Below are 14005 nucleotides of genomic sequence, written 5' to 3'. Positions count from 1 at the left end.
ATATTCCTTTCATTGCTCTGTGAAAGTCAGCTTTCAGTGACAGGAATTCTAAGGTCATGTTCTACCTTCCCAGGATCATGAGGTGCCATCTATACTGTTGCATGTACTCAAACTGCACCCTGCTGCAATAATAATTCTGCCTAAATTAGGGGGGGCTCATCCCATTGGGCTGGTGTGTTCTCTGACACAGGCTGGAATGCCTTAACTCACTGAATTAATGGACTAAGAAAGTTGGGGAGATCAGAAATTACAGACAGTCTTGCTAATAACACACAACAAAACAGTTCTTAAAATAGTGCTGGGACCATCTGGGGTGTTGCCAAGTCCGGGACCTTGTACAGGCACGGTTATGTGGATGTGAGGAGAGGGTGATCCTGCAGAATGGACAGTCCCGGGCAGAACTGGCCCATGGGGAAACTCTGCAGTGGAGATATTTCCTGGTCTCGTTCCAGCCAGAATTTGCAGGGTTTGGCATTTATAAATGGTTTGCCTTGTAAACAAAATATATGTTCTCTGGAGACTGTAGAGACAACAAACACAGAACTCCCTCATGCCGTTTGCAGTTGCCACGTAGGATAGAACCACTCGTTAAAAATCAACAGAAATACTATTTTTCTTTCCTAATGCCTTTTACTTGCTCGTGAAGAACTATCCAGAGGAAGGCCATTAGCATTTTAAAAGAAGATGCCAGTGTCAAGAGACTGTTATATGTAAGTGCACCAAGGAAAATTGGATTTAAACACTGCTCTTATTCCTCAGATCTCATGAAATCCCTCATTCTCTCTCCCAGCTTGTGCACATAAAGCAGCTCACTGAGGGTTACGTTAATGCCCGACTGCAGGGAACCTGTCTGACACACAGAACCATCTTTCCAGGGGATGGGGTCAGGCAGGGGCTTTCTGAGAAGGCCTGTTGCAGGGAGAAGAGGACTGCAGCATGGGTTTTTTGTTGTTTATAATAGTATTTTAAGACTATGCTGTACCCTGTAAAAAAAGCTTCAAAGCCAGTGCCCCAGCCGTTGCCGGTTCAGTGCTAAACAAGCCAGACCCTCAGACTGGGCTCCACTTGGTCCCCTAGTGTCCTATAAACAGGGGATGCCCTGGTTGGTGACTGCTCTTTGTAGAACCCCTGCTAGAACAGCAGTGGGGACAGAAACAAGAAATCCCCAAACTGAAAATGTCTCTGTGCTGCTGAGTCACCGATGACACTGAGCCACATGTTCCTTGTTGTTACAGCAGGAGCTAGGAAGTTACTGCACGGTGTCATGGTTAACCATGCAAAGACAAGAGGCAAAGTCTGCACCAATGCTACCTATTATTATCAGCTGTGATGTTATCAGCCTCAGTAAGCGTCAGGAATAGGCTGTTTCTCAAAGGTAATGTCTTCTGAAGAGGTCTGGCACTGTGAGTTAATAAGGCATCTAACAGTTACTGTGCTGGAGATTTTGGGCTTCCAGTTAATCTGCCATTCATGAGCTGTTCAAGTAAGGGATAAAAAGGACCAAGGAACAAAGGCAGCACTGAGGTTACAGTCATGTGCCTGACAAGAAATGTGGTATTTCTAGAAACAGCTCTAAACTGACTTTAAATATTAATGGTATATCCATTTCTTGAAGCTTCTTATAAGCACTGACAATGCATTTGCTCCCCATCCACAGTGTGCTCCAAAAATCACAGTCAAAAAATGCTGGCTGAGCAGTCTTACGTGCTCAGCACTATGTGTCATGAGAATGCTGCTGTCATCTGCCTGAAGTATGGCTTCTGTTCCAGAAGGAGCCTGTGGATAAACTGGAGACTCCTGAGCCTGAGTGTTGAGTCAATTGGGCAGCTCCTCTTTGTAACTTAGGAAAAAATAGCTAGCAGTGTGCTGCTGGTGGCTTGAAAATTAATTCTAGGAGTAATCATTGCTCTTCTTCCAGCTTATATACCTTCTGTGTATCAAAGCTCCACAGAGAAACAGATTTGTATTAAACCTTTGGCTGGTATTTAGGCCAGGGATGTATTCATTACAGTATTTGTTAAGAGGCCTTTGGAGGGTTCTCAGGAGTCAGGGATACCTGTGCATAGCATGTCAGGATTTTTATGCTTTAATTGCGGGGCCAGAACAAGCTGTGGAGCTCAGGACAGCTGTAGCTCCCCTGGGATGTCTGCAAAGGCAATGGGCACTGTCCAAGACACGGCCCAGGGCACTGCTGCTCTGTGTCCCTCTAACACCCCAGGCTGCACCTGCCTGACACCAGGCAGCCACCGGGTTTCTGGGGTGCAGCCACACAGGGCTTTTGGGGAAAGGCTTTGAAATGAAAAAGAAAGATTTAAAAATCTGATAAAGGCTTCATGACACAAGGTTAGTTGCCCTGCAATAAGTGCTGAAAGCTTGTAAGTGCTGAGCCGTGTCAAAGGCGGATGTCATTCCTTGGCATAACAAGTACAGGAGCTCACTCTTTCATCTCTGACTGACAGCTCCTAAAATGTCCCGTCTGCTCAGATCTGTCATGGCACAATAGGTGCTGTTTCAGTGTTGTCTTAAAAGTTATTTCAAATCATTACTATGATTTAAATTAGAATTTGTGTACAGTGCATGCAGGATACCTTGGGGTACCCTCATGCCTGTTCAGTGAGAGTCTGTGAAGATAAAAGCGTTCTGAGGAAGTAACAGATTTTGCCCAACAGCACAGGAGGGTTCACGAGCAGCCTTGAGAGATGAAGTTTCCTCTGTCAATAACTGTTCTTTCTTCCACCATAGATAAAATTAAAACTCTACACACACACACTCCCGCAAATGTAGCATCCCACCACCCAACTCGTCCCTCTCCTCCGGGCAGCCAACCTTTTGTTCTGTCTTTGCTGCTGCTTCAGCACTTTCCTCATCCAAACCACTCTTCTGACACTGCCACTGGTCTAAACATCGATGCCAACCACAGAGGGCTCCATGTGGAGGGAGGAAAGGGCCTGGGCACGCGGTGTTGTAGTGGAAAAGATGAGTGTGTCTGTGTGTAGAGACAGCCAGCTCACTACAGCATCTCAGGCATCCCTATTCTCCTCTTATTTGGCCTTGTGTTTTGGGTTAGATATGCTGTGTAACTAAGCACCCTCACGGATCACAACTGTGGGGCTGGGCCTTGTGTGTCTATCAAGTGCCAACAGCAGCACATGGACTGTGCTGAGGTTTTGCAGGAGCTGTACCCATGCTGGTATAACCCATCTCCTTTCACAGCCTCCATCACAGGAAAGCCAGAGGTGCAATAAGGACATTATGGGACTTCTTCAGGAATTTTTTTCCTGTCCAATATATTTCTCTAAGTACTACAGCTGCACCACCCTTCCCAAGCATCTGTTCCAGGCACTAAAGGCTGTAGAAGGGTATGCTAATAAGAACATTAAGAATGTTGTTTGTTTGCCTTTTTTCTGTGGAAAATGTTGCCTCTACCAAACAAAAATGATGACAAGTCTCTGCATCTGCTGGGAATTGCAAATTAGTACTAAGCTTGCACAATGATCACTGATAAAGTACATTTGCTGAGGTAATATGAGGTCCCTCGACAGCGCTGGTGATGATTCAGGCTTTTAGGCATTCAGCTGCAGGTGGGTCAATAGGACTGTTTTGCCACCAGAGTTCCAGGATTGCCTTTATTTATCTTTAGGAGCCTAATTTTTTGATTCCTAATTTGAAATCTTAGTAGCTCATTGGATTATGAGAGGGTTCTCTCAGTTTGCAGATGGAAGCTTTTCTTCCTGCGTTTTCTGTTTCCTCTCCCTGAGAGGTTTGTATCCAGAGAGCTGACATTTAGTTAAGTGAGAGCAAATGCCTCAGAGCACAAAACTGTACTGCAGTACCTCCATCAGTGCCTCTGAGAGCAGCCTTGTCCCATCTTAGATTTCTCTGCTGATGACTGTGCTGCGTTTGAATTAACATAACCACCGTGATAGTCTAAAACTAAATAAAGGTTACATTAGTCAGAAAAAAAAATATCCTTCTCTTGTTTTTCTAAGATGTGCAGCTAAAATAAGATGGAGTTAGAATCATAGAGTCATTTAGGTAGGAAAAGACCATTAAGACTCTGGAATCAGCAGTGCTTCCTCTCCATGCTCTTTGCTTCATCTGCTAGTCTCCCCTTATACCTCCTTCTCCTCTACCTCGCCCAGCACCTTCATTTCCCTTTTCTAAATCATAGTGAAAACCACATCTTCTGAAGGTGCCCTTGTTACAATAATGAATCTCTCTGTGATTGCACTCCTGGTATTGTTTTGAGCTGTTCACACTTCTGAATGTAGTCTTTGATCTTGTGAGGAAGCCTGAGGATACAACTTCTTGCAGGATTGGTGCTCCGTGTTGTAAGTTTAGGATGGCAGGGATCCAGCCTTGCTCTGGACCACTTGTGCCCTAGCCATGAATGGTGTCATGCTCTGTGTAATATTCCTAAATAATTAAATCACTTTAGGAGTCAGAGTTTGGTCTAAAATATTGTTATTGTTCCGTTCCGTGGTGTCCAGATAGATTCTTCCTTGGCAGGATTTTTTATTTGATTTTGCAAGAATTGTAAGTGCTTACTTTATCTTTCAAATGACAGTGTGTTCCTTCCTCACACAGTTATTAAATAGCCATGCTTTTCATCTTCCAACTTTAATGTTATTCCATTAAAAAATGCTCAGAAGTGTGAAACTGCTCTGAAGAAAAATGTAATTGTGCAGTTGAAGCAAGAGAAAGCACCAGGGTTTTGTAAGATGTTTCTGTGAATGTAAATATGTGTGTGTGCGCAGAATAGACTGGTACCCAAGAGAGCAGCATATACATTTGTAATCAAATCTCACTTATATTTAAAACTTGCTCCTTCTGTTAAACACGCAAATATTTCTGTTCTCTTTGCAAATTCTGCCTCTCTGCTCATTACCAAACCTTTCAGAAAAGGCATAAGCCCAAATCTTCCTCTGATCAGGCTCTTAATGTGTTCTGTGTGGTCTTTATTTAGACTGTAAACTTGCTGAAATAGGAAATGTCTTATGAAAAAAACAGCTACACTGTCTCATTTCACATCCAAATTCTTCTCCCATACCAGCTGTGTGTGTTTGCCTAGCAGCAAGTCTCCTGTTAATGAATGACTTGTTCTCATTAGCTTGTCAGGCTGGATGTGTAGCTTGTAGTTCCCACTCATACAGAGCAGTGCTCCTTCCCTTGTAGCTTCTGGTAAATCAAACAATGGGATACACAAAGCCTTGTGTCTCTGAGTCTGACCTTTGTACTTGGAATCATTAACTGCCACAGAATGCCAAAATAAAGTAACTGGCTGCTGGTTAAATGTATTTAACATAAGCAGAGCCCTAGGGACTGCCTGGTGTGGGGATTGTTGCAGGTTTTACCGCCGGCTGCCACTTCTAAATCTTCTTTAAAAGAGAGGAAAATTAATTCCCTGATCGGCAGAGCCACACGAGTTGTGCTCTATATGTTTGTTTTGTGAAGCTGAGGTCTGGAGTGGATTCCTGACACCTTGGAGGTTTCAAATTGAGGCCCTGAGCAGCTTCCTCTGACTTTGAAGCTGGCTGTGCTTTGAGCAGGAGACTGGACTAGATGCAGTCGCTGCCAACTTAAATTCTTATTCCAATAGAAGTTGAGTTCATGTGCAGGATTCTTCCATTCAGGGCATTAATTAAGACTGTCCTCTAAGTAAGCTGAATTTTTCACAAAACCCATTGGAACTGAATACTTCTTGAACCTCTGTCTCTCCATCTGACTTGTATTACATTGGCCAGCAGGTTCAAAAGTTACTGGGAGGTAAAAGACAGCTGGGGCAAACAGAGAGACACTCCCTTCCACATACACATAGGACGACTGCATAAGCCTTGTTTTGTTAAGAAAACCATTCTTCCCTTCATGTTTGTGCAGAAAACTTGTCAAGTGTGCATCTAATGAGGCCTGAAGTCATGCTACATGCTCCCAGCTGCAGCCAACCTGAAATAATTCCTCCCCAGAGCCAGCAGCACATCTCACACAGCCGAGGCATGTACTGTGCAATCCGAGCTATGCAGAGAAGTTGAGACATTTAGGAGTGAAACCCGGGCATGGTCTTACTGATAGCAGAGATTACATGGCTGTGCTCACACGAGCGTGTGCTTGTCTGCCTGGTGCCTCTCTGCCAGCAGACACGGGAGCGTGTCTGGTACCTCTCCCTCGTCCTCAACTTTCCTGTAGCCGGGACTGACAGAAAGGGGAATTTGACCTCAGTGTGTGAGAGACCGCCTGGCTGTCTGCCTTTCCCTTTTTGTCTGCTCTCTCTGAGGATGCAGTCACACTACAAAATTACCTTGAGTCATCTGTCCTGCAAGTTTTTCCCATGGGTTGCTTGTGATAAAGGGCAGACACACAAGGAGAATTATTAATCTGTGCTGCAAGGGGAGACACTGATATGGTGTCTGTGAATCCTCTGTGGATTGTACGGGCTTCTGAGATTTCCATCTACCTCTCGTCCATGCTCTCCCCAGCATCTCTTCTGCAAGGGACCAGTTCCACAGCTTCAGTCCACACAGCTTGCTGATGAGCCTCCTTTAGCAGACTGTTCTGCTTCCCTTTCTCCCAGATTGCAGAGAACACACCTATCTTCCTCTGCTTTTGATGGCCCTGGAAAACGTTACTTCTGTGTTCCTGGGAAAGAGCTTCAGAGCACTTCTATTTTTTGCCTCGCAGGGAAGCAGAAACTGTGAAATTATCAGCATCCTCTGGTTCTATGTTCCCTGGAGCTGTTATACTGCGCAGTCTGAAATAGAGATCCGGCCTCAGGGATTTGCTAATGATGCATTCAGTCTCAGCATGGCACATGCTCATTCCTGGGGAGTTACTGAGTTAGCATTTATAGTTCTACACTTTTCCTCTGAGTAGATGAAACCCTCTGATTTTCCCTCAGCACTGAGGTCTTGGGTGTTGGATTCTCTTCTCATGACAGCTTACTTGGAATGTCACCAGGAAGCTTTCAGCCTGGATCCCTCCTCCGAAAATCATAGACTACAGTAGCATCATGCCAGAGATTCTCCCATAACTTGGTGTCTGATCAGTAGGCAACAGGAAAATGAGGTCTTGTTAGACACAGTTTCAAAATAACAAACCCAAGACTTCTGCACAGAAGGTGGGTGATTGGTGTGGTAGGCACTGGAAGCCTTTTGTATCTTGGGGAATAAGCTCACGATTAGGAAGCAAGGAGTCAGCAGCCACTGAGGAAAGTTCAAGTGGAAAAACTGTGAGGAGTGAGCACTGCTGGATGTTTTGATGGTGGTCCTAACGTGGGTCACTACTGTAGAGAAGGAGCAGTGATAAAGGATGAAGTGAGTTCACTCAAGGTTTGCCTTGTTCTCTGATTGCTTTGTCAATTTATGTTTCTTCAGCCACTTTATGCAATGAGGGATTTTTTTGTGTGGGCAAGGGTTGAACTAACAGGAACACTTTTACTATATTTCATATTAACTTGCTGGTGAAGACAAGACCTCTCTTGCATGACCTACATGCCTGAACTCAGAATCCCTCTCCTGGGCCTGCCATCTTCAGATTTAAATTCTTTAAACAAGCTCAAGTTTTCATCTCCTCATCCATATTTCCAAAGCATGTAAGCCTCAAGGCACTAGGCCAACAACGGAATAGTGCTGAGCACAAAGATGTTTTTGTAACCACATCAACTCAGCCCAAGGCAGATCCACTGCAGCAAGCCCTGCAGATTGCTTCTCCTCCCAGTGTAGTTCCATCAGAACCTCCCATTTTTGCTAGTCCTCAGCTGATAGCAAAAACGCCTCTTTCAGCTTTGTAACTCTGACTTCTATTTTTTTTCACTTTCAGTGAAATGCTCTTGAGAGCTGCCAGAGGCTCAGCTGTGACACAGACCTATCTGAATTCAGCGGTTGGGAAGTGTTCCTTCACACTTGTCATCCATCTCCTTCAATAAGCACTGCATTGTACCAAGGCTGTACATTCTTTACTGCTCTACTTGTTGCTATGGCCAGTGGTGCCAAGTTTCAGTCCGATTCTTTTGGGAGACTGGGCAGAACTCTGGATTTTCTTTCCTTCTGCTTTGTCTGTGCTCCTGCCCCCTACAGTGTTCTCCCTTACCATCACCCAAAACTTCTTTCTGAGGCAGGAAAGCACTGCCCTCTCCAGTCCCTCCACTTGTAGGACCAGCAGCAATCCCTCCTTGGCCTGAATCACTGCGTCAGAGAAGCTAACACATGGATGGATTCCCTCTCTAGCCAGGTGTTTCCAAAATCAGGGAGAACAGGAAGGAACAGATGGAAATGGCCTTGAGCAGACAAGAGGGAAGTTTTTGGCAGGGGAGCTCCACAGGCACGGTGCTGTCAGACCGCATGAAGCTTGGGAAAGGCGCTCGCAGAAGGGAGAGCAGCGGGACACGCTGCCTCATCGCCATGGAAACAGCCAAAGAGCTGGCTGGGCACACTGGGAAATGTCTCCTGCTCGGGATGACTTTTGGTACGTGTCATCTATCTTTGCAGGGATTAAAACTAGGTGGAAAAGAGGAAATGTCTGACACTGAAAGTGAAAAACCTCTTTTCTTTCTTAGTTTATAGTGGAGAGTCAGTCTTCCATGGCTTTATGAAGATATTTGTTCTCCTCTGAGACGTATATCCTGGTTTTGATGAGGATTATTTTTTCCCCATGTTCTCATATTTTTTGGGTCTTTCATTACAAAGATCAACCACTTTTGGCATTATGATTCAGCTACCATTGAGATGCTCCTGGACTTCTCCATGGTGTTCCCCATGGGCCCTATGTGATATTTCTCAGCAAGATCTCTCTTTGATGACCCTAAGGACCCCACACTCCCTCAAAGAGGCTGGTCTGTTCTCACCATAGCACCTCAGTGGGTTTTTCACCACAGCTTTCAAGTCTTTCCCACACCTTTCCCACAGGCTCATAATGTTATTTTTGAAGACAGTCTAAAAGATTAAAATATATATATATTGCAGCTGTGTATGAATGCCCTGCCCTAAGAATATGCTTCTGTTTCCACAGCTGGGGAGTGGAGAAGACTGGAAATCTCCCATGTTAGAAAAGTGAAAAAAATGAAAGCACATAGAAAGTTATCAGTCCCCAGAACCTACACTTTGCAAAGTACAGAATAGGTAGGACTACATGATTACCTCCAAACAGCTGTCTTGGGAATCATCCTGGATCTGTCATTCCATAAGCACTAATTCTCTTCCATGTCCATCAGCAGTCAGTGTGTTTATACTGTAACAAATAAGTGGGAGACAAGGAATTGGTAAAAATACTGGCTTATGCTGTTTTCTCCACCTTAGAGCAATAGCAAAGTGGTTTGTATTTATTTAGGAAAAAGAGAAAGGATTCACATGCTTATAAAATATGGAGAGGCAGAGATTACTACTACAGAGTGGTAAGCTGTCATTAAACCAGGAGTAAAATGTCTGCTCTCCACCTGCTGTGTCTTACCTTCACAAGGAAGGGTCCCAGCTGTGCAGCACAGCTGGCAGCCTGTGGAATCACAAGGAACATGTACAGTGGCTCCTGTAGGAGCAGGAAGGAGACACTGGCCAAGTTCAGTGTTGCGTTTCCACAAAAATATTTAGAAAGCCATTCTATGCAGGAGAGTCAATACCAGTAACTAGACCTGTTTGTTCTGGAACTTGTCCCTCTGAAGTCACTCTTCCAGGGCTGACTGTGCATTTAATTCCATGTATTCCTGCCGAAACAACTTCAGAGACCCTCTCATCGAGGCAGTTCAATATTTTAATGCATTTTTAATATGCAGCAGAATAAGCTGCAAAATAAATCTGAGGTTGGTTTGAGCTGGTGTCACGAGGAGAACGATGATAATCTACAAGATGGTTGGGACCCAGATGAAATTGTTTCTGAGCCTAACAGAAGGAGAAAGCTGGTTTGTCAGAAAGGGTAAAGAACAGCTTCAGAAAGCACAGTTCAGCTTAGGCAGGGCGAGACAGAAGTTACAGAGATTCAATGCCTATCAGGATTTGATGTTTAGCCAGATAAGAAGGATCTCCTCCTTTTTTAAATATACCGAGGAAACAACCTCCTCAGCTTAAACAAATAAAACCTCAATTGTTACAGCAGCCCAGCTGGCAAGGTTCATTCTATTGCCTAAAATGGTAGGGGGAGGAAAAATTATTTGCCCCTCAAAAAACAATGCAGGTTTCCCTTTCAGCAGTGGAATCACAGCAGTTAAGTTGGCTCTTGCACCTCCTGCTTGGTCATGGCAAGAAGTTCATCATTTGAATTTCTGAGCTGGGAGAGGAAGCCAGAAGCTTGCTGGCTGGCAGCAGGGCTTCGCTTTGGAGGTTTTTTTTAAGGATGATTTCAGCTCGGTAGCGAAACGTGACGTTCGAACAAGGACACCACTGCCCTCTGCTGAGGGATGCGAGTGTTTCTCCCTGTGTGTTCCATCTGCCAGCAAAACCAGCAGCTTCATGGCTTGGAATGCAAGTGCAATTCCTGCTGCTTCTGTCTTTCCTCCAAAGTTTGCTGATCTGAATCTCTTGCAGCAAATATTTTGAAAACTCTACGCCTCACGAAGAGTAAAGAGGAGCAAGGGTAACTACACACAAAATCTCGACATGATGATAGCAGAAACTGTGAAACTTGAGCCGGAGTTTTTAAAAAGCAATCTTTTATAATTTATAAACACTTCAGGCATCCTCAACAATGTGATATCTGCTGGAGCTAGTTTTCGGTTTTCCTGCCAAAACTCAGTCACGCATTATCAGATCAGGCTGAAGTCCTCCACAGTTTCTTAAATTATTTTCTTTTTTAAGTGTAGCACTTGCCTGATCGAGTTTTGGCCTCTTAAATGCACACCATTATTTCTGGTTATGCAAAAATAGAAGCTCATTCAGTGCTACATTTATGACTGGTTTTACATTCTAAACCTAACATTGCTGTAATTTTGTTAATGTTGTTTTAAAAAGGAAAACATTTAAGTGGAACATGTAACAATATTTTTAACCGCTTGAGGGAGCTCCTTCATTTGTCCATCAGAATGTTCCCATTCTGCTTACACATTGTGAAATTCTAAACCACACTTTTAAACAGCTTATTATAGGATTTGCTGAAATATATGAAAGGGTTGAGGCTCTCAAGTGACTGACTTTAAAGGCCAAATAGAAGCTTTAAAGGAATTAATCATTTTGGTCAATAAATGAGGGCATCAGAAACAGCCACATCTACTCACTCCCTGGGCTGACTGACACCAAAAATCTTAAAATAGAAAATAAATTAGAATTACACAGAATTAAAAGTAGGCAGTTTTAATCACATCTATTTTGCAACAGTGCCAAATGTGACAGGAAGGAACAGGACCAGGCACAGAAATAAAGAGAAGGAAAGAAAGAATCATATAATCATAGAATAGCCTGAGTTGGAAGGGACCCACAAGGATCATTATGAAAACTCCTGGACGTGCACAGGACATCCCCCAAAATCACACAATGTGCCTGAGAGCATTTTCCAAAGAAAGAAAGAAGGAACGAAAGAAAGGAGGGGAAAAAAGCAGCACTCCGAAGTCCCATTGTTGCCTGGTACTGGGAAGGTTGAAAGCCAGTGAAGTTGAGACAAAAATTGGGGTATCAGGTTACCACAGGCTCCCACGCCAACAGCGGGAACGACCACGCGGTGATTCAGCCAGGAGTGCTCAGCAACAGCTGTGGTTGGGCAATCGCTGAGCAACACAGCTCATAGGATTAATGTACAACACTGCAGAAAATCAAGATTACAAGCACCGCGGTGACAAGCAGGGTAAATGATGCAGCTGATGAAACAGGGCAGCAATTTGGACCGGGGGAGACAACAGCAGATGATGGGCATGAGTGGCAGGAAGCAGAGGTGGCAGTGCCTTCTTCCAATTGCTTGTGTAAATACTGGGAAGGAAGGAAAGGAGAGTGGCTGCTTTGCTTTTCAGCCTCGGTGAGCTGCAGGTAAACAGCCTCTAAAGAGAAGGGAAGGTGGGCTGTGGAACAGCTCTGCCCGAGAAAAACCGAGAGAGCAGGGAGGGAGCTCAGTGCCTGTCACACAGCACTGCTTTGGCCTGGGAGGTTTGTCAAAAGGTGATGGTAAAATCTGGTGGCACCTCTCCACAGTTTCCTTATGGCAAAATAGGCAAAGCTAACTAGTTCTGAAGGTTAGCTGCACTTTTCTTTCTCATTTTCCTACCACCCATAGTTAGGCTTTTGCTAATTGGATAAAACAGTGTAATCAATTTGTTGAACTTGCACTTCACTGTAAATAGCTGGCACAGCATTTTTGTCATAAGGGCACCAGTGCTCACGTATAGCCTGACCCAACAGTTTCTCTAAGCAGCACTGTGTTAAAGTTGACTTCTTAAGAACAGGGACGGGTTTATGTGAGCATTCCTGCTGCTACCATCCATGCAGCTATTTGCATTTAGGCAATGACAGGGTTTTATTATGGTCTTTTAATTTTTACAAGTTTTCCTATTAAGCAGCATGAAAGATGAGTGATGGGATAATAGTGTGAACACACATTGCCAACTAAATGAGGTTCAGACTTTTTCATTCAGTGGCTCTACTCAGAATCCCAAGAGATTGTATAAAACTACTTGTGAAAGTTCCAGCAGTTACACATTTAAAAGTGTGTCTTGGGTGCATGTCGGTCAAAACAAATTTTAGTGACAGGTCTGATAAGGAGAAATGCAACAGAAATGTTTTAATACCACATTGTAGCTTTGTACCTCGGCTTGTGGTGACCTTTCAAGGTGCACCTGGGTACATGTCGTGCACAGCACAGCCCTGAAGTCATGAGGAGGAGGAGAGACATGTACTTGCAGTAGGAGATTAGTGGCTCAGTTCTCCTGTCTTTAGGAAAACTTTCCCATTTGCAGTGTGAAATGCAGCTCCCGGGAGGTTACTAGAGTTTGTTGGCTGGTGACACGTTCAGTGACTCACTGCCCGTCACAAGCCTGTGTCTGTCTGAGGAGAGAGAGAGAAAGCGAGGTCCAAACCCCAACCTTTCACACAGTTTTTGACCCTCCAGAGCACATCTGAGACTCAAGGGAGAACTGTCCAGCCAGGCCCCTGCTCGGCTCCCCCAAACACACGAGCTGCAGCTCCCACTCCCAGGGTAACCCTTGTGAGGGGGAGCACTCCCTTGCCACAGATTCCCCTTCTTGAGGGACTAGGGGTACTGTTGATGTTGGGGGGCACTCCACTTTTACTTCCCTGTAAAAATACCTACCCTGGCTCCTGTTTGGAAGAGCCCCCCGGGGAGGACACTTTGAGCCCGGGTGCCGCGGGAAGCGCTTGTTTAGCAACCCGTGTGTTCCCGCTGAAGGACAAGCACAGATAACGCGGCCGGGCCCTCCCGGCCTTGGCTGCAAGGCCCTCCCAGGGCCTTGAAATAAGTTCTCCTTGTGCCGGGGGTGTGAGGAGCGGGGGGTCCTGAGGGCAAGGGCAGACACTGCCTGTGGGGGTCACTGAGCCCAGTGGCTGGGTGGGCATGGCTGTCCCACATCCCTGTTGGTGCCATCGACCAGGCTGACACAGCTGATCCACAGCTGGAACCGGGACTGACATCCCATCAACTGGATTGACTCATTGGAACTAGGACTGACTGACATTCCCTCAGCTGCATTGACTCATTGGAACTAGGGCTGACTGACATTCCCTCAGCTGGATTGACGCTGGAACCAGGACTGGTGATCTCTTTTTCTCTCCTTCCTTTCCTTCCTTCCTTCCTTTCCCTCCTTCCTTGCTTCCTTTTCTTCCTCCCTCCTTTCCTTTCTCTTCAATCAATCTCTTCCTCTCTCTCTTCCCTTTCACCCTACCCCTTTATCCAGAACCCACTGCCGTGTGCTTAACACAGCGGGTCAGGGACCAACATACCAATTTCCACGTGAAGTGTCTAATTTACCAATAAAACTTTCTGACTGTTTGCAGACCCTCTGACTCTTGTTGTTCCTTTCGAGCATTTACCGGCGCCTTAACTCCCCGCCTCAGGATCACCGGGAGAAGGCGGCGATCCCTGAGGGGGG

Source organism: Manacus candei, unplaced genomic scaffold (assembly GCF_025592945.1).
Source record: "Manacus candei isolate 608988 ecotype Guabito, Panama unplaced genomic scaffold, ASM2559294v1 h1tg000005l, whole genome shotgun sequence".
NCBI classification, from domain to species: domain Eukaryota; kingdom Metazoa; phylum Chordata; class Aves; order Passeriformes; family Pipridae; genus Manacus; species Manacus candei.
The sequence above is the reverse complement of the archived record's forward strand: the minus strand, read 5'-3'. Positions refer to the sequence as shown.